Here is a 22397-nt window from a genome sequence, read left to right on the forward strand (position 1 = left end):
ACTCTCGGTTTTCTCGTGGGATTCACGGTTTGTGAGAAATCTAGCCCGAAAGTCAAAATGGGCTAAAACTTCCCGGGCAAAAATTGGACAAATCGCTCTATGGATTTCTGTGTTCTTGGTGTCTATGGAATGCTCTCGTCGAGTAGATGATTTTAGATACAAGACCCAGTCCAATTGGTGGCCGGATCGGCCGGATTTTAGCCGGGGAAGTCGAAGTGTCGCGCAGGAGCGTTTGGCGCGTTCCGCTGCTCGTGGCGGCCGTGGGCTAGGATGGCAGTGGTGGCCGGTGAGCTGGGGTGGCAGGGGGAGGTGGCTGGCCGGCGGCAGGGGCAGGAGGAGAGAGAAAAGAAAGAAAAAAGGGGAGGAGGTCGGGACGGGCGGAAGAAAAGGGAAGAAGAAAAAGGGAGTCGGTCCGATTCGACCGGTCCGATTCGGTCAGGTTCGATTCGACCGGTCCGATTCAAAATACAAAATTTTGAATTTTTACTCTGCATCGAGACGGAAAACGAGGTCCAAAAATTTCGAAAAAATTTTAGAAAACTCAGAAAAATACGTAGATTCCAAATATATTTTTAGTTTTGCCACGTGGTCTTTAAATAAATTTTTAAAAATCATCAAAGTTTATATTTTCGGAAAATCGAACCCGATTTTTGAAATCCGAAAAATCTAAAAAAAATTCCTAAAGTTTAAATAAAATTAAAATACCAAAAATGCTCATAAAATAATAAAATTTAAAATTTTGGGGTGTTACATTCTTCTCCCCTTACAGAAAATCCGTCCTCGAATTTTACACAAGGCAGAATAAAGCACATGATTATACATTGAACAGATAAGGGTACTTGCTACGCATGTCCCGTTCTGACTCCCAGGTGCACTCTTCCACTGACTGGCTCCTCCACAAGACCTTAACCATTGGGATCTGTTTGAATCTTAGCTGTCTCACTTGGTAGTCCACTATGGCTACAGGTTGCTCCTCAAATGTCAAGTTCTCTTTTAGCTCTATTACATCTGGTTGTAGTACATGAGAAGGATCTGGAATGTATTTCCTGAGCATGGAGATGTGAAATATGGGATGAACGTCAGAAAGGTTGGGTGGTAGCTCCAACCGGTAGGCAACTGCTCCAACTCTATCCGTAACCTCAAAAGGTCCGATATACCGAGGTGCCAACTTGCCCTTCTTTCCAATCTCATGACTCCCTTCATTGGAGAAACCTTCAGGAATACATAGTCGCCTACTGCAAACTCCACATCCCTCCGTCTGGGGTCTGCATAACTCTTCTGCCTACTGAAAGCTGTTTTCAATCGTTCCCTGATTAAGGGAACCATCTCTAATGTGTACTGTACTAGGTCTACATCATGCACCTTCGCTTCCCCCATTTCTGTCCAACACAGAGGAGACCTACACTTTCTTCCATATAGTGCCTCATAGGGTGCCATCCCTATGCTGGAATGGTAACTGTTGTTGTAGGCAAACTCCACCAAAGCTAGCTGATCATCCCATTGACCTCCAAAATCCAAAACACTCATGCGAAGCATGTCTTCCAGTGTTTGGATTGTCCTTTCGGACTGTCCGTCTATCACGAGGTGGAAGGCCGCATCAAGTTCAATCAGTGTGCCAAGTGCCTCCCGCAACTTTCTCCAAAACCGAGAAGTGAATCAGGCCCTCTCGCCGATATTATGGAAGCCAAAACTCCATGCAATCGACTATTTCTCGAATGTAGAGCTGCATACCGCTACGTAATATGTAGTCTTCACAGGCAAGAAGTGAGCTGATTTGGTTAAGCGGTCTACAATTACCCATATGGAATCATATCCTCGCGTGGTATGAGGTAACCCAGTCACAAAATCCATGGTGATCATTTCCCACTTCCATTCTGGGATAGGGAGCTCCTGCAGCTTCCCAGACGGTCTCTGGTGTTCAAACTTCACCTTTTGACAAGTCAAGCACTTGGACATAAAGTCTGCTATGTCTCTCTTCATGCCATTCCACCAATAGCTATTCTTCACATCATGGTACATCTTGGTGGAGCCTGGGTGGACACTGTACAGTGTATAGTGTGCCTCTCGCATGATTTCGTCTTTGAGATTGTCCACATCGGGCACACATATCCTAGAACCTTGCACTAGGGCGCCATCATTGGCAAATCCAAACTCACCACCTTCACCTTGCTGTACTTTTTCTATGATCTTCATCAATTGTTGGTCTCTGTGCTGGGAAACTCTAACTCTGTCTCTCAAGTCTGGCCTCACTGAAAAATGAGCCAACAACACCCCCTCATCTGAAAGATCTAGGATTAAACCTTGATCCATCAACTCATGTACCTCCTGAATCAATGGTCTCTTTTTTGCTGAAATGTGCGCTAAACTGCCAGAAGATTTTCTGCTCAAAGCATCTGCCACTACATTGGCCTTCCCAGGGTGGTACTGGATGGTGCAATCATAGTCTTTCAAAAGCTCCATCCATCTCCTCTGTCTCAAGTTTAAGTCCCTCTGTTGGAAGATGTACTTCAAACTCTTATGATCGGTGTATATCTCACACACTTCACCATACAGGTAGTAGGGGTGTGCAAACGGTCGGTTCGGTTCCGAACCGAACCGAACCGAAAAAACCGAAAATCGAAAATTTTAAAAACCGAACCGAACCGATTGATAAGAGAAAACCGAACCGAATCGAACCGATAAATTTCGGTTCGGTTTTAAACCGATCAAACCGAAATTTATAAAATTTCATATTTTTAACATTAAATCTAAATAATAAAAACATAAAAACAAAAAAAATTGGAAATCAAAACTCAAAAATCTTTAGATTCGGTTCGGTTTTCTTTGATTTCGGTCGTTCGATTCGGTCGATTCGATTTTTTTGATTTCCTATATATTAATAATTTCGTTCGGTTCGGTTTTTGATTTTTATGAAAATAACCGAACCGAACCGATTAAACCGAAATTATCAAAATTATAAACCGAACCGAACCGATTAAATTTTAAAACCGAACCGATTGAACCGAATTAATCGGTTCGGTTCGGTTTTTCGGTTAAAACCGAAAACTGCACACCCCTAACAGGTAGTGTCTCCAGATTTTTAGTGCAAAGATTATAGCCGCCATTTCCAAATCATGGGTGGGGTAGTTTTACTCATGCCTCTTCAGCTGTCTTGAAGCATAAGCCACTACTTTTCCATTCTGCATCAAAACACACCCTAAGCCAACTCTGGAGGCGTCACAATACACGGTGTATCCTTCACCACTCGTAGGTAGTGTCAACACAGGGGCAGTGGTTAGACACTCCTTAAGCTTCTGGAAACTCTCCTCACAGTCATCTGTCCAAATGAATGGAACATTCTTCTGGGTTAACTTAGTTAGGGGAGCTGCTATCCTGGAAAAATCCTGTACAAAACGCCTATAGTAGCCAGCTAGACCCAAAAAACTTCGCACCTCAGTGACTGTTGTAGGCCTAAGCCAATCGATTCTGACTTCAATTTTCTTGGGATCCACTTGAATGCCGTCACTAGAAACCACATGTCCCAAGAATGAGATGCTTTCTAGCCAAAATTCACATTTTGAAAATTTGGCATATAGCTGGTGCTCCCTCAAAGTCTACAACACCATTCTCAAGTGCCACACGTGTTCTCCCTCGGTCCGAGAGTATACCAAAATGTCATCTATGAATACGATGACAAAACGGTCCAAAAATGGCTTGAACACCCGGTTCATCAAGTCCATGAAGGCTACTGGTGCATTAGTGAGTCCAAAAGACATCACCAAAAACTCATAATGACCATATCTTGTCCTGAATGCCGTTTTGGACACGTCCTCATTCCTGATTCTCAACTGATGGTAGCCTGATCGCAGGTCTATCTTGGAAAAGAATCTAGTTCCTTGAGTGATCAAGCGGATCATCGATCAGGAAGTGGATACTTGTTCTTCACGATACCACCGTTCAATTGCGTAGTCAATACACAACCTCAATGACCCATCTTTCTTTCTTACAAATAGCACAGAGCGCCTGTGGTGAAGTGCTCGGGCGTATGAAACCCTTGTCCAAAAGCTCCTGTAGTTGCTCCTTCAGCTCTTTCAATTCTGTTGGTGCCATCCTGTAAGGCGGCATTGAAATGGGGTTTGTACCCGGAACAACATCAATGCAGAACTCTATTCCCCTTTCTGGTGGCAACCCTGGAAGCTCTTCAGGGAAGACATCCATAAATTCTCTGACAACAGGAACATTTTCCATACTGACACCTTCTACAGAGGTATCTCTCACCAATGCTAAATACCCTTGACATCCACGCCTCAACATTTTTCTAGCACTAATTGCTGACACCAAGTTATATGGAGCCACGCTCCTGTCACCATCAAAGCTAAACTCTTCCACACCAGGTATGTGGAAATGCACCTTTTTGTTCCTGCAGTCTAAAGTGGCATAATGAGTTGTCAACCAGTCCATCCCCAAAATTACATCAAAATCAATCACTGGTAGAGGAACTAAGTCTGCGGGGAGGATCTTTCCATCCACTACTACTGGGCTACCCGGAAAAACCATATCTACATCTATGTTGTCACTAAGTGGGGTAGCTACAGACAAAGGGCATTCTAAAGTAGTAGGGTTTCTACCCAATCTCATGGCAAACACATGGGAGACAAATGAGTGCGTAGCACCCGGATCTATCAAAACACAAGCCTCATAGGAATAGACCAGAAGAATACCTGCCACAACTGCATTTGAAGCTTGAGCATCATGGTGGGTCAGGGTGAAAACCCGACCTTGACCCCTACCCTGAGTGGCAGAACCATGATACTGACTTCTACCTCCTGATCTACCTCCAAATCCACGTCCCCTTTGTCCTCGACCTGGCCATCGAATCGATCACCGCCATGCTGGAAGCACCCGGATACAACTGACGAGGAACATTCGCAACAGAACCCTGTGACCCCATCTGTGGCTCGCTGAACACGGGGCATTCCCTAGCAAAGTGACCTGGTTGGCCACACCTGAAGCATACTCCTGAACCCATCAAACAAGGTCCTGAATGTCCTCTTCCACACTGTGCACAAGGTGCTAAGGAAGATCCTGAACCAGACCCAGAACTGCTGTACCCTGAACTGTGACCACTGCTGGATCCGTATCCAGGTCTGAACCTTCGAGGTTTGTGTCTAAAACCACTCTTTTTGTTCCTACTTTTTCCTCTATAATTACTCTGGCCATCACTGTCTGGAGTACCCATTTGGGGAACACCTGAAGAACCCTCTGCTCTGTTTTTCTTTGCTCTTCCGCTGTCATCCGCAGCATAGCTAATCTCTATCTGTCTGGCTCGATCAACTACCACATCAAATGACTGATCAGACATCATGGCCAGGTTTGCATACCTTCTGTCAAGCCCCTTTAGGAATCTCTTCACCTTCATAGTCTCTGTAGCTACTGCTGTAGGGGCATATCTGCTCAATTCCAGAAATTCTGTAGCATATTCATCTACAGACCTGCCATTCTGTCTTAAGGCCTCAAAGGCCCACTGCTTTTGATCCCTGAAGCTTTCTGGCACAAACCGATTGATGAACAGTTCCACAAACTGAGTCCACGACAAACCCTCCATCCGAGGTAATATGTAGTCATTCATCCACTGTCTAGGCATAGGCCCCATGACATGCTGCATACACTCTATAAGTCTTCTATCAGTCAACTACAACTCTGTTCCTGCCTGTCTACAGGAATCCAAAAACCGATATGCATCGTTTGACACATCATAAGTACCATGCACCAACTTCTTAAAATTGATTATCTGTTTGTAAGGTTCCCCTCTTGGTGCGGTGAACTGCTGCTGCTGTGGAGGGTGGACCATATACTGCGCCATCATGTCGATGGTTCTCTGCAACCCAGCTAGAGTAGCTGCCATGGGGTCCATGGGACCCTGTGCCATGAAAGACTGTTCTGAGCGTGGGTTTGCTCTTCTACTTGAGCAGCTCTAGGCCTCCTAACCCGCCTCCTGGCGGCGCCTCATCTGTCGACACCTCGTCAGCACATCCGTTCAGTGCGAGGCGCTCTCCTGCTTCTATACATTTTCCTGAAATTCAGCAGCATTAGCCCACAAAATTCAAAACAACATGTTACACAGCTCTATGGACTCATATTTATACATAATTATTTGAAGCAGAAACTAGAAGTAAAAATGACAATGCAAGACGAATGTGGACCCTATATTTCCGCATGTGACTCCTAGTAGACTCTTCCCAACACTTTAGACAACATTCCCTAAGAATCTGGAGCCTAAGCTCTGATACCACATTTGTCACGACCCAACCTATGGGCCAGACCGGCACTAGGACTTGGGCCAGCCTAAAGCCCCCGAGGCCCGTAGTAAGCCCAACTATTCACTTAACCCAACTCTAAGGCCCATTTGGGCCCAATTTCAAGAAATCAACCGGACAGAGTCCGGCCATAAAATGGACCTACCAACGGGGAGTTTTGACTCACCCGACCTGTAAACACAATAAATACTCAATTGGGGAGCTCAGCTCACCCTCCATATACTCATCAAAGATAAAATAAATGGGAGCTCAGCTCCCTCATCCAATCCATCAAACATACATAGGATATTAAGTTTACAGGTCCAAAATAACAATTTAGTTTACAGACCCAAATCAGATCAACATTTCTAACACATGCGAAAATTCTAGGAGTAAATAAAATTACACAAATATTGATAAACAACCTGCGAAGGAGAAAAGCAGGTTAACCGCAATAAAATCCTCCTGTAGCCTGAAAAATATTGAACAGGAGTGAGCGTTCGACTCAGAGAGTAAAATATCAATTTTAACCATAATCTCTATAACTATCTAAAACTAATGCACCATATAGAGTGAAATGCAACATCAACAACATTTTCACATCATAACATCAAAAAGGTAATTTGGAGCACTCACACACCCTGTAGTATCAGTCATAATATATGGGAGCTGATCCCCTATGCAGCTCTCTTAAATCCAACCTGGTGCCAGCGAAGAACTAAAGTCGGACTTTCGCTTAATAAACCAAATCGAGGGTGTCACACCTAACCCCTCTGTAAGGCATAACATGATCCCGTAGAATACCTAATGAACTACCGAACTTCACCTACCGATAACTCATAAAGTACCCTACAAGGGATTTTAAAACAAATTTCTTATTTTTGACAAGTGGTGAGCATTTTCTAGTAAGTACTTAACACATTTAGTTAAAATTAAAACTAGTTAATATTTTGGTCCATTTTAGTTTTTCGTAAATTCTATAAAAATTTTGACACAGTTTCCTCTGTATTTTGAGAAAACCGTTCTTCAAATACTTGTAAAAAGCACTTCTAAAAGTTTTTCTCAACCCCTACTTCAGTTTCACAATCAAACTCAGTCAATTTCTCAAAATTCACAAGTTCAATAGTTCTCAAAATACTGTCAATCAATATCATTCATATTTCATTAAAAATAAAATAATTTATACACAACCTTACAAATTTATATCAAAAGAAACACAAACTAAACTTTATTACAAACTTCATACAGATTTGTTTACAAGCTGCTCAAGACCCATCTTTACATGTCCATACATTTATGTGCAATATATACATCAAAAGAAGTATTTACAGATAGGGTATAAATTATACCCGAAAGCTTCAAGCTGATGACTTCACACACCTCAGCAGCTCAGTCTGCTGCTCCTCTAGTCTCTCAGATTCTGCGGCAATAAAGCTATCATTGAGTACTAGGACTCTGGTGCACAATATACTAAAATAATCTTTATGCAAAACTTAAAGCACATTCATTCAAAAATTTGGCTAAACATGAAAATTAAATACAATCATGCATTGTAAGATTTTACATGTAAACCAAGTTCAATTCAAAGTAACAAAACACATTTCATAAAACCCACAGTTAGATCACACCATTTGAAACAAATAGAATCTCAATAGCCAGAGGCTAAAGAGAAATCACATGAATCTCAATAGCCAGAAGCTAAAGAGAAATCATATCACAAGGCTAGCTAACTCAAATATATGGATATCCATTCACATCCTCTTCTACTGGCACACCTCAACACTTCTCCAGAGAAGGAATCAAAATTCAAAACTAATTACCCCCACTAGTCGTGCTAGTGAGGTGTTCAAATATGTGGTCATGACACTGTGGTTTCAAAACTTATCTTAACAATTTGCTAAACATTGCCTTTTCAAATATACAAAATAACTTTCAACAATTTAGATCAAATATCATAAGAATGCCATAATCCAATATTTCATATTATTCAAATCGATATGCAAAAGATGATTATAAAAGTATATGTTGTGCACAAACCTCAAACGAGTCGCCTGTTGGCCTTGACTCGACTCCTGTGTTTCTGTCACATTATTCTTTTCCACTTAAACACGAAATTTTCCAATGTTTCAGTACTAAAACTTAAAATAAATCCAAAATAAACTTAACTTCACATTTACCTAGCTCTAACGTGTTAAATTCGACGTTCTCGAAATTTTTGTGTTTTGGGTTACTATTCACTGCACTATTTAAGTCAAATTATTGACTTTCTAAGGTTTAATGGGTATGGGAACTCCAACTTTATAACACCCCCGTTTGCATAGCCTGGTAGATTTCACTGTTCCGGTGACCGGTGTCGATCCGGACAATTAAGGGGATTAGAACCACATTTAAGACAACTAGATAAGCCACAAACACAAATAATTAGTAATGTTCAATTAGTTAAGTATAAATAAGAAAAACAGAACATAAGAAGTTAAACGAGCCGAGAGTCACAGCGATGGGTGACCTCCTCGGGAACGACTGCGAAGTCATTTTAAATTCAAATTTCGAATCGTAAAAAGTGACGCTGCGGTCCTTAGGACCCTTATGAACATAGTGGAAAAGAGAAAATCACGAAAAAGAACTGTTAAGCTAGTCAAATAATTAGGTCAGGGAGCCGAAAGAAATATTGGATTATTTGCAAACCGGGATGAACTAGCGAGGGGCAATTTGGTCAATTGACCCCGAGAGCTGTCTCCTGACCTAACTGTCAAATAAAATCGGAGAAAAGAAAATTTCGGAATCGAGAATTAAATTAAAGAACTAATAAAAAAATAAATAAAAAAAAAGAAAAGGAAAGAGGTTGGAAAAGTCAAAGGGATGACATCATGTATGATGTCATAAAGATTTAATTTAATTATTTTATTAATTAGAGAATTTTGGTCTTCAAAAAGGGATAAACATAAAAGAAAACAAAAAGAAGAAAAAAAATGAAAAACCTCATTTTCCATCTTCCTTGCCGCCCCACTTTCTTCTTCAGTTCACCATTGCCCATCCTCCATTAAAGCTTGCACTCAAGCTTTATTCCTCCACTCAACCTTAATAACTCCCTTAAAAACCTCCCTAGAACTTGTTATTGCAACTCAAGAAGGAGATTACAAGAAGAAAGAAGAGTTAAGATAGGGTTTTGAAGCTTTGAGAAAGGTTAGTATATTAAACTCCTTAATTTTTCCATTTAGATGCATCATTAGTTGTTGAATTAGCTTGTAATGTGTTAAAATGAAATAAAAAAATGTGGGGAAGAATAAACTGAATTTTTGGGGCAGCTTGAGAGGAGTATGGTTTGCATGAATATGATGCAATTGAATGAGTTTAGAAACCTTATTTAGTTAAATGATTAACATTAAAATCATTAGAAGTAGTTAAATGCAAGAGTTAGTGAGATTAGGGTTTCAATGCTAGGGTTTATGAACCAAAATTTGGAGAAATGCATAAATGGCATGTTTAACCTATTGTGACATGAAATAATGGTCAATTATGACCAAATAAGTTGTGTGGGAATGGTAGGAAATTAAACCAAATTTGTAGGTCAATGATATGCCAATTGATATGCCACCAATTGGAGATGAAAATAGACATAAAAGATCACAATTTTCATTAAGGAACCATGACCAAAAACTGACCAAAACTTGGTGAAACAATTGACCAAAGTGAATTGATAGCAGGCTGCCCTGCACCAAAACTGACCAAATGAACAGTAACTGTTCATTTGGTCATAATTCGAGTTAGACAAGTCAAATTGACCTGAAATTTTACCAGAAATTAGATGAGACATAGATCTAAAACTTTCATGAAGAACACCACCCAAAATTATGCCATTAACCCATTCAAATTATTGAGCAAAGTTAAATTATCAAACCTGCAACTCTGCAGATTTCCAATTGAGCAGTAATGTTTGGATGGCTATAACTCCCTCTAGAAAACTCGGATTTAGGCGATTCTTGAACCGATGAAAACCTAAGACATAGTAGAACATTTCATATGAAGAAAGTGAGACCAAATTATGAACTTAACTTGATCAAATTATTGACCAAATTTGGATCAAAATCGCTGTAACCCAAAAGTGCGGCATGAGCGAGACACGTGAACAGTAAACTTATTTTGGCCATAACTTGAGCTACAAAACTCCGATTGAGGTGATCCAAAAATGAGAATACACTTAAGACAATAAGGAACATTTTCTATGAAGGAAGTTTTGTTAAATTCCAACAGCAGATCGACCAATGGAATAGTGCAACTTCAGAAAACCAAAACCGAAAATTGGCAATTTTGCCAAAATGACCAAAGCTTTAAAAAAATGACCAAAACTAACAAGTTTGGTGACTAAAATGTGGTATGTGGGTGAAGTTGGAGTTCCCATACCTATTAAGCCTTAGAAAGTCAATAATTTGACTTGAATAGTGCAGTGAATAGTAACCCGAAACACAAAATTTCGAGAACGTCGAATTTAATACGTTAGAGCTAGGTAAATGTGAAGTTAAGTTTATTTTGGATTTATTTTAAGTTTTAGTACTGAAACATTGGAAAATTTCGTGTTTCAGTGGAAAAGAATACCGGGACAGAACCCGAGGAGTCGAGTCAAGGCCAACAGGCGACTCGTTTGAGGTTTGTGCACAACATATACTTTTATAATCATCTTTTGCATATCGTTTTGAATAATATGAAATATTGGATTATGGCATTCTTATGATGTTTGATCTAAATTATTGAAAGTTATTATGTATATTTGAAAAGACAATGTTTAGCAAATGGTTAAGATAAGTTTTGAAACCACAGTGTCATGACCACATATTTGAACACCTCACTAGCACGACTAGTGGGGGTAATTAGTTTTGAATTTTGATTCCTTCTCTGGAGAAGTGTTGAGGTGTGCCAGTAGAAGAGGATGTGAATGGATATCCATATATTTGAGCTAGCTAGCCTTGTGATATGATTTCTTTTTAGCTTCTGGCTATTGAGATTCATGTGACTTCTCTTTAGCCTCTGGCTATTGAGATTCTATTTGTTTCGAATGGCGTGATCTAACTGTGGGTTTTATGAAATGTGTTTTGATACTTTGAAATGAACTTGGTTTACATGTAAAATCTTACAATGCATGATTGTATTTAATTTTCATGTTTAGCCAAATTTTGAATGAATGTGTTTTAAGTTTTGAATAAAGATTATTTTAGTATATTGTGCACCACTGAGTCCTAGTACTCAGCGATAGCTTTTATTGCTGTCGCAGATACAGAGACTAGAGGAGCAGCAGACTGAGCTGCTGAGGTGTGTGAAGACATCAGCTTAAAGTTTTCGGGTATAATTTATACCCCAATTGTAAATATTTCTTTTGATGTATATATTGCACATAAATGTATGGACATGTAAAAATGGGTCTTGAGCAGCTTGTACAAAAATTTGTATGAAATTTGTAAAAAAGTTTAGTTGTATTTCTTTTGATGTAAATTTTGTAAGAATGTATATAAATTGTGTTGTCACTAATGAAATGTATTGCTAGTATGCTGAGAATTATTGAATTTTGAACTTGAGAAATTGTTTGAGATTGAGTTTGAAATTGAAGCAGTTGTTGAGAAAATTTTTAGAAGTGCTTTTTACAGGTATTTGAAGAACGGTTTTCTCAAAATACAGAGGAAACTCTGTCAAAATTTTTATAGAATTTGCGGAAAACTAAAATGGACTAAAATATTAACTAGTTTTAATTTCAACTAAATGTTTTAAGTACTTACTAGAAAATGCTCACCACTTGTCAAAAATAAGAAAATTGTTTTAAAATCCCTTGTAGGGTACTTAATGAGTTATCGATAGGTGAAGTTCGGTAGTTCATTAGGTATTCTACGGGATTATGTTATGCCTTACAGAGGGGTAAGGTGTGACAAACTTCACCCACATACCACATTTTGATCACTAAACTTGTTGGTTTTGGTCATTTGTTTAAAACTTTGGTCATTTTGGCAAAATTGTCAATTTTCGGTTTTGGTTCTCCGAAGTTGCACTGTTTTATTGGTCGGTCTACTGTTGGAATTTGACAAAACTTCCTTCATAGAAAATGTTCCTTACTGTCTTAAGTGTATTCTCATTTTTGGATCACCTCAATCGGAGTTTTTTAGCTCAAGTTATGGCCAAAATAAGTTTACTGTTCACGTGCACTATTCATACTGCACTTTTGGGTTCTGGCAGATTTTGATCCAACTTTGGTCAATAATTTGATCAAGTTAAGTTCATAATTTAGTCTAACTTTCTTCATATGAAATGTTCTACTATGTCTTAGGTTTCCTTCGGTTCAAAAATCGCCTAAATCCGAGTTTCCTAGAGAGAGTTATAGCCATCCAAACATTACTGCTCAATTAAAAATCTGCAGAGTTGCAGGTTTGGTAATTTAACTTTGCTCATTAATTTGAATGGTTTAATGGCATAATTTGGGGTGGTGTTCTTCATAAAAGTTTTAGATCTATGTCTCATCTAATTGCTGGTAAAATTTCAGGTCAATTTGACCTATCTAACTCGAATTATGACCAAATGAACAGTTACTGTTCATTTAGTCAGTTTAGTGCAGTGGCAGCCTGCTATCAATTCACTTTGGTCAATTGTTTCACCAAGTTTTGGTCAGTTTTTGGTCATGGTTCCTTAATGAAAATTGTGCTCTTTTATGTTTATTTTCATCTCCAATTGGTGGCATATCAATTGGACTTGTAATATTTGAGTTTTGGTCCTTCAAAGTGGGTTTGGTCATGCTGCCAGCAGCATGACCATTGACCTACGAATTTGGTTTAATTTCCTACCATTCCCACACAACTTATTTGGTCATAATTGACCATTATTTCCTGTCACAATAGGTTAAACATGCCATTTATGCATTTCTCCAATTTTTGGTTCATAAACCCTAGCATTGAAACCCTAATCTCACTAACTCTTGCATTTAACTACTTCTAATAATTTTAATGCTAATCATTTAACTAAGTGAAGCTTCTAAACTCACTCAATTGCATCATATTCATGCAAACCACACTCCTCTCAAGCTGCCCAAAATTTCAATTTAATTCTTTCCCCATATTTGTTTCATTTACATCAAGTTCTTAACTCACTTAATTACCTAAACATGCATTTGAATGGAAAAATAGTAAGTTAGCATACTAACCTCAACTATTTTGCCAATTCTCCAATTTCTCTCCTTCTTTCTTCTTGTAATCTCCTTCTTAAGTTGCAATAACAAATTCTAGGGAGGTTTTTAAGGGAGTTATTAAGGTTGAGTGGAGGAATAAAGCTTGAGTGCAAGCTTTAATGGAGGATGGGCAATGGTGAATTGAAGAAGAAAGTGGGGCGGCAAGGAAGATGGAAAATGAGGTTTTTAATTTTTTTTTCTTTTTGTTTTTCTTTTATGTTTATCCCTTTTTGAAGACCAAAATTCTCTAATTAATAAAATAATTAAATTAAATCTTTATGACATCATACATGATGTCATCCCTTTGACTTTTCCAACCTCTTTCCTTTTCTCTTTTTTTTTTCTATTTATTTTTTTTTCTATTAGTTCTTTAATTTAATTCTCGATTTCAAAAATTTTTATTTCTCCGATTTTATTGGATAGTTAGGTCAGGAGTCAGCTCTCGGGGTTAATTGACCAAATTGCCCCTCGCCGGTTCATCCCGGTTTGCAAATAATCCAATATTTCTTCCGGCTCCCTGACCTAATTATTTGACTGGCTTAACAGTTCTTTTTCGTGATTTTCTCTTTTCCACTATGTTCATAAGGGTCCTAAGGACCGCAGCATCACTTTTTACGGTTCGAAATTTGAGTTTAAAACGACTTGTGATCGTTCGAGGAGGTCACCCATCGCTGTGACTCTCGGCTCGTTTAACTTCTTATGTTCTATTTTTCTTATTTATACTTAACTAATTGAACATTACTAATTATTTGTGTTTATGGCTTCTTAAGTTGTCTTAAGTGTGGTCCTAATCCCCTTAATTTTCCGGACCGACAGGTCACGAGCGATGAAATCTACCAGGCTATACAAACGGGGGTGTTACAATTCTCCCCCCCTTAAATAAATTTCGTCTCGAAATTTTACCTGATATCAATCTTTGAACAGCTGTGGGTGTTGTCTCCTCATGTCCTTCTCTCGTTCCCAAGTAGCTTCTTGGCCCGAATGATGGTTCCACAGCACTTTTATCAACGGTATCTGCTTGTTCCGTAGCTGCTTCACCTCATATGCCAGAATCTCTATGGGTTCTGCTTCATATGTGAGGTCTGGATTCACTTCAATTTCCTCTACTGATAGTACATGAGATGGGTCTGATCGATACCTCCTCAACATAGACACATGGAAGACATTATTTATCTTCTCTAACTCTGGAGGTAGTGCCAACCGATAAGCCAAAGGACCCACTCTTTCCAGAACCTCATATGGCCCTATGAAACGAGGACTTAGTTTCCCCTTTCTGCCAAATTTCATAATCCTCTTCCAAGGAGAAACTTTGAGGAAAACTCTGTCACCCACTGCATACTGAACATCTCTTCTCTTCAGATCAATGTAGGACTTCTGACGGTCTGATGCAGTCTTAAGTCAACCTCTAATCACCCTAATCTTCTCTTCAGTCTGTTGAACAATTTCGGGTCCAATCATCTATCTTTCACCCACGTCATCCCAACACAACGGGGTTCTACATTTTCTGCCATACAAAGCTTCATATGGAGGCATCCCAATGCTTGATTGGTAGCTATTGTTGTAAGCAAACTCAATCAAAGGCAAGTGTGTATCCCAACTACCCTCAAACTCAATCACACAAGCCCGTAGTATGTCCTCCAAGATCTGAATTACCCTCTCGTGGCCATGCATGCGTGGGTGGAATGCGATCTTGAAGTTCAATCTAGTTCCTAGGGCTCTCTGAAGACTACCCCAGAATCTAGAAGTGAACCTAGGATCTCTGTCTGATACAATGGATACTGGCACTCCATGCAGTCTCACAATCTCATCAATGTATAACTTGGCCAATTTTTCTAAACTGTAGACCATCCGGACTGGCAGAAAATGAGCAGACTTAGTTAGTCTGTCGACAATGACCCATACTGCATCATGACTCTTCTGTGTCCTCGGAAGTCCCATTACAAAATCCATTGTTATCCTTTCCCATTTCCATTCTGGCACTGGTAGTGGATGTAACAACCCAGTTGGTACTTGATGCACTGCCTTTACTTGTTGACAAGTTAGGCATTTGGATACAAACTCTGCCACATCACGTTTCATACCCATCCACCAGTAATGCTCCTTTAGCCCCCTATACATTTTTGTGCCACCAGGGTGCATGGCAAAAGGAGACTCATGTGCTTCCTTCAAAATGATTTGCCTCAAATCCACATTATTAGGAACACATATTCTACCTTGGTGTAGCAGTAGACCATCATCTCTGATTGAGAATTCTGGTTTCTTGCCCTGCCGGACTTCTTCTAACAGCTTCTGATACCTTTCATCATTCTGAGCAGCCATTCTGATCTGATCAATTAACACTGGCTGTACATGCCATGCAACTGCTATCTGCCCCTCATCATTAATCTCTAAACTGGCATGTAATGATCTTAACTCATGTACCAAAGACAAAGGAGTAACTCGTAGACTTGCCATAGTCTTGCGACTTAAGGCGTCAGCCACAACATTAGCTTTCCCTGGCTGATAGTCTATCAGACAATCATAGTCTTTTATCAACTCTAACCATCTCCTCTGTCTTAAATTCAGCTCTTTCTGGGTGCCCAAATACTTTAAACTCTTATGATCTGTGTAGATGTAACACTTTTTCCCATACAAATAGTGCCTCCAGATCTTAAGAGCAAACACAATGGCTGCAAGCTCCAAATCATGTGTCAGATAATTCCTCTCATGCGGTTTTAGCTGGCGTGATGCATAGGCAATGACATTTCGATCTTGCATCAACACACAACCTAACCCGTTGTGAGACGCATCGCTGTAAACTGTATATTCTTCACCCGGTGTGGGTAAAGTCAAGACTGGAGCCTCTGTCAAACATTTTTTCAATTCATCAAAACTCTGTTGGCATTTATCCGTCCACTGAAATTTCACATCCTTTCTAAGCAGCTTGGTCAATGGAGATGCCAACATGGAGAACCCTTTCACAAATCGACAGTAGTATCCAGCTAAACCCAGAAAACTACGAATTTCTGTGACATTTCTGGGTGGCCTCGATTAAGGGCGACTTCAATCTTACTTGGATCTACCTTAATGCCCTCTTACGATACTACATGCCCCAAAAGGATATCTCCTTCACCAAAATTCACACTTCGACAATTTGGCATATAGGCATTTTTCCCTCAAAGTCTGCGATACAATCCGTAGATGTCTATCATGCTCTTACGCATTCCTCGAATAGACCAAAATATCATCAATGAATACCACAACAACCGGTCGAGGTATGGTATGAAGATAGTGTTCATCGAGATCCATAAAAGCGTAGGAGCATTTGTTAACGAATGGCATGACTAGGAATTCATAATGGCCATAGCGGGTTACGAAGGCGATTTAGAAATACTCTGCTCTTGTACTTTCGGTGATAATAACTCGATCTCGGTCAATTTTGGAGAACAATTTGCACCCCTCAACCGATCAAACAAGTCATCAATACGGGGTAATGGATATCATTCTTTATTGTCACCTTATTTAGCATCGATAATCAATGCATAACAGGAGAGTGCCATCCTTCTTCTTTACAAACAACACCGGCGCTCCCCAAGGTGACACACTAGGCGAATAAAGCCCTTGTCAAGCAACTCTTGTAATTGTATTTTCAACTCTTTCATTTCTGCAGGTGCCATTCTATATGGCGTTATGGAAATTGGGTCCACACCAGGCATAACATCAATCTCAAACTGCACCTCTCTTTACGGAGGTAATCCACGGCAATTCATCAGAAACACATCAGGAAAATCACATCTGATAGGGATGTCCCTTAGTCTTTGGACTCCCCACTTGGGTGTCTATAACATGTGCTAAGTATGCTTCACACCCTTTACGATCATTCTTACGGCTAGTGCGGCGAAATGATGTTTGATGGCAGTAAATGCCTCTCCCCGTGTATTACCACATCACCATACAAAGGGAGACCAAAAGTGACTGTCTTCAGTCTACAGTCAATCGTGACATGATGCCTGGCTAACCAATCCATGCCCAAGATAATATCATACTCTCTAAAGGGCATTTCAATCAAGTCTAATGAGAAAACATGTCCTTGGATCACCAAAGGACAGTCTCTATAAATTCTGTTGATCCGAACCTCTTGTCCTAACGAACTAGTTACTAGCACTTCAAAATCCATTTGCACACATGGAACAGCAAGTGAATTAACTATGCTAGCACTAACATATGAATGGGTTGAACCCGGATCAAACAACACAAACACATCTTGATCAGAGATAGAGAATGTACCAGCTACCACATCAGAAGTCTCAGCCTCTTCTCGCTGTCTCATAGTGTAGATTCTGGTCGAAGCACTTCCTTGTCTCGACCAAGCGTGCCTTGATTGCACAGGCGGTGCCTCTACCTCTGCCTCTTCCTCACTTGGCCCATGAACCTCTGAAAGCAGGACTCTGAATAGATCCCTCGGCAGTAGTAGGAGCTGGACTATATCTCGGAGCACTAGTACAGTCTTTAGCTATATGGCCCTTGCCTCCGCAGTTAAAGCAGGCTCCAGTGGCCCAGTAGCACTCCCCCCCATGAATCTTGCCACAAGTCTCACAGGGGCGGGCAGAATGTGAACCCCTGCTTGACTGCTGACCAGACCTAGGGGGTCTCTGTCCGGAGAATCGGCCCCTACCAAATCTTCCACCTCGACCCCTGCTGGGTCCACTAAACTTCTTTCTCTTTCCAGAGGTAGCACCAGAACTCTGTTCAACTGATTTTTCCCCCTTGTCTTTTTCTGATTTCTCAGCCTTTTCTGATTTTTCTTTCCTTGGGGTTGCTTCTGATTCAATCCTTTCCAGTTCGAGTGCTTGAGACATAAGCTCTGAGAAGTTGTTGTGTCGGAATCCCACAACTTGCATCCTTATGCTGGGCTTCAAACCCGTCTCAAATCTCTTGCACCTTGCTTTGCTGGTAGTAAGGAGACTCCCCGCATAGTGACTCAAGCGGGAGAACTCCCTCTCATACTCTGCCACTGATCGGTTCCCTTGTTTCAAACTCAAAAATTCTTGTAGTTTCTGGTCAACATATGCATCTGGGATGTATTTCTGTCTGAATTCTCTGATGAAATCATCCCAGGTCAGCACTGGTGGTTCAGCTAAGCTGTGGGGGATGGTCTTCCACCAATCATACGCATCCCCTTGCAGTAGCGACACAGAATATTCAAATTTCAGTTCATCTTGGCAGTGCAGCTTCTTAAATACTCTGTCCATTCTTTCAAGCCATTGCTCTGCCTCTAAAGTGTCCACTGTACCCTTAAATTCCGTAGCCCCATACCTCAATAACTTATCATCTTTATGCAGGTGGAGGCAGTGGTTGTGCCACAGGTGGTTGGGGTGGGGCTTGAGTAGGCATACCTGACCATTTCTTTGAAACATCGCACCATCTGGCATGCGGTGTCGAGGAAGCTGCGGCATTTGTGGGGTCTTTGTTGACCCTTGACATTTGGTAAAGCTGGGGCTTCCTCTTGTGCCTCAGCTTCAGCATTTGCTCAATGAGCGATCCTTCTTCCATTTCATTTGAAGTTAGGGTATCTCCTGAACAAGTAACACATGGAGATTTCCCTCCGTTAGTTCATATTCATGATGTAATGCACTGTATGTAACAAAAATGGACATTGAGCAGTTGTACCTAACAAAGAAAAGACACAAATTCACAATTTAAAACATACTTCAAAAATTTGCTCTGATACCACTAAAACATGTCACACCTAACCCCTCTGTAAGGCATAACATGATCCCGTAGAATACCTAATGAACTACCGAACTTCACCTACCGATAACTCATTAAGTACCCTACAAGGGATTTTAAAACAATTTTCTTATTTTTGACAAGTGGTGAGCATTTTCTAGTAAGTACTTAACACATTTAGTTAAAATTAAAACTAGTTAATATTTTGGTCTATTTTAGTTTTTCGCAAATTCTATAAAAATTTTGACAGAGTTTCCTCTGTATTTTGAGAAAACCGTTCTTCAAATACCTGTAAAAAGCACTTCTAAAAGTTTTTCTCAACCCCTACTTCAGTTTCACAATCAAACTCAGTCAATTTCTCAAAATTCACAAGTTCAATAGTTCTCAAAATCATCAATCAATATCATTCATATTTCATTAAAAACAAAATAATTTATACACAACCTTACAAATTTATATCAAAAGAAACACAAACTAAACTTTATTACAAACTTCATACAGATTTGTGTACAAGCTGCTCAAGACCCATCTTTACATGTCCATACATTTATGTGCAATATATACATCAAAAGAAGTATTTACAAATAGGGTATAAATTATACCCGAAAGCTTCAAGCTGATGACTTCACACACCTCAGCAGCTCAGTCTGCTGCTCCTCTAGTCTCTGTATCTGCGGCAATGATAAAGCTATCATGAGTACTAGGACTCAGTGGTGCACAATATACTAAAATAATCTTTATGCAAAACTTAAAGCACATTCATTCAAAAATTTGGCTAAACATGAAAATTAAATACAATCATGCATTGTAAGATTTTACATGTAAACCAAGTTCAATTCAAAGTAACAAAACACATTTCATAAAACTCACAGTTAGATCACGCCATTCGAAACAAATAGAATCTCAATAGCCAGAGGCTAAAGAGAAATCACATGAATCTCAATAGCCAGAAGCTAAAGAGAAATCATATCATAAGGCTAGCTAGCTCAAATATATGGATATCCATTCACATCCTCTTCTCGGCACACTTCAACACTTCTCCAGAGAAGGAATCAAAATTCAAAACTAATTACCCCCACTAGTCGTGCTAGTGAGGTGTTCAAATATGTGGTCATGACACTGTGGTTTCAAAACTTATCTTAACAATTTGCTAAACATTGTCTTTTCAAATATACAAAATAACTTTCAACAATTTAGATCAAATATCATAAGAATGCCATAATCCAATATTTCATATTATTCAAATCGATATGCAAAAGATGATTATAAAAGTATATGTTGTGCACAAACCTCAAGCAGTGCTTTGTTGGCCTTGACTCGACTCCTCGGAGTTACGTCCGGTATTCTTTTCCACTGAAACACGAAATTTTCCAATGTTTCAGTACTAAAACTTAAAATAAATCCAAAATAAACTTAACTTCACATTTACCTAGCTCTAACGTGTTAAATTCGACGTTCTCGAAATTTTTGTGTTTCGGGTTACTATTCACTGCACTATTTAAGTCAAATTATTGACTTTCTAAGGTTTAATGGGTATGGGAACTCCAACTTCACCCACATACCACATTTTGATCACCAAACTTGTTGGTTTTGGTCATTTGTTTAAAACTTTGGTCATTTTGGCAAAATTGTCAATTTTCGGTTTTGGTTCTCCGAAGTTGCATTGTTTTATTCGTCTGTCTACTATTGGAATTTGACAAAACTTCCTTCATAGAAAATGTTCCTTACTGTCTTAAGTGTATTCTCATTTTTGGATCACCTCAATCAGAGTTTTGTAGCTCAAATTATAGCCAAAATAAGTTTACTGTTCACGTGCACTGTTCATACTGCACTTTTGGGTTCTGGCAGATTTTGATCCAATTTTGGTCAATAATTTGATCAAGTTAAGTTCATAATTTAGTCTAAATTTCTTCATATGAAATGTTCTACTATGTCTTAGGTTTCCATCGGTTCAAGAATCGCCTAAATCCGAGTTTCCTAGAGAGAGTTATAGCCATCCAAACATTACTGCTCAATTAAAAATCTGCAGAGTTGCAGGTTTGGTAATTTAAATTTGCTCAATAATTTGAATGGTTTAATGGAATAATTTGGGGTGGTGTTCTTCATGAAAGTTTTAGATCTATGTCTCATCTAATTGCTGGTAAAATTTCAGGTCAATTTGACCTATCTAACTCGAATTATGACCAAATGAACAATTACTGTTCATTTAGTCAGTTTAGTGCAGTGGCAGCCTGCTATCAATTCACTTTGGTCAATTGTTTCACCAAGTTTTGGTCAGTTTTTTATCATAGTTCCTTAATGAAAATTGTGCTCTTTTATGTCTATTTTCATCTCCAATTGGTGGCATATCAATTGGACTTGTAATATTTGAGTTTTGGTCCTTCAAAATGGGTTTGGTCATGCTGCCAGCAGCATGACCATTGACCTACGAATTTGGTTTAATTTCCTACCATTCCCACACAACTTATTTGGTCATAATTGACCATTATTTCCTGTCACAATAGGTTAAACATGCCATTTATGCATTTCTCCAATTTTTGGTTCATAAACCCTAGCATTGAAACCCTAATCTCACTAACTCTTGCATTTAACTACTTCTAATAATTTTAATGCTAATCATTTAACTAAGTGAAGCTTCTAAACTCACTCAATTGCATCATATTCATGCAAACCACACTCCTCTCAAGCTGCCCGAAATTTCAATTTAATTCTTTCCCCATATTTGTTTCATTTACATCAAGTTCTTAACTCACTTAATTACCTAAACATGCATTTGAATGGAAAAATAGTAAGTTAGCATACTAACCTCAACTATTTTGCTAATTCTCCAATTTCTCTCCTTCTTTCTTCTTGTAATCTCCTTCTTAAGTTGCAATAACAAGTTCTAGGGAGGTTTTTAAGGGAGTTATTAAGGTTGAGTGGAGGAATAAAGCTTGAGTGCAAGCTTTAATGGAGGATGGGCAATGGTGAATAGAAGAAGAAAGTGGGGCGGCAAGGAAGATGGAAAATGAGGTTTTTAATTTTTTTTTTCTTTTTGTTTTCTTTTATGTTTATCCCTTTTTGAAGACCAAAATTCTCTAATTAATAAAATAATTAAATTAAATCTTTATGACATCATACATGATGTCATCCCTTTGACTTTTCCAACCTCTTTCCTTTTCTCTTTTTTTTTCTATTTATTTTTTTTTCTATTAGTTCTTTAATTTAATTCTCGA

General features: G+C 39.2%; 1 long non-coding RNA gene across 1 annotated transcript; it reads left to right on the forward strand.

Moving 5' to 3' along the window:
• Positions 1 to 9252: 9252 nt before the first annotated feature.
• Positions 9253 to 11580, forward strand: LOC131174145 (uncharacterized). The gene is made up of 3 exons (XR_009144385.1): positions 9253 to 9458; positions 10856 to 10919; positions 11542 to 11580. It is a non-coding gene; the product is annotated as an uncharacterized LOC131174145 (long non-coding RNA).
• Positions 11581 to 22397: the final 10817 nt, after the last annotated feature.

The sequence above is a fragment of the Hevea brasiliensis genome, chromosome 15 (genome assembly GCF_030052815.1).
Source record: "Hevea brasiliensis isolate MT/VB/25A 57/8 chromosome 15, ASM3005281v1, whole genome shotgun sequence".
Lineage (NCBI taxonomy): Eukaryota > Viridiplantae > Streptophyta > Magnoliopsida > Malpighiales > Euphorbiaceae > Hevea > Hevea brasiliensis.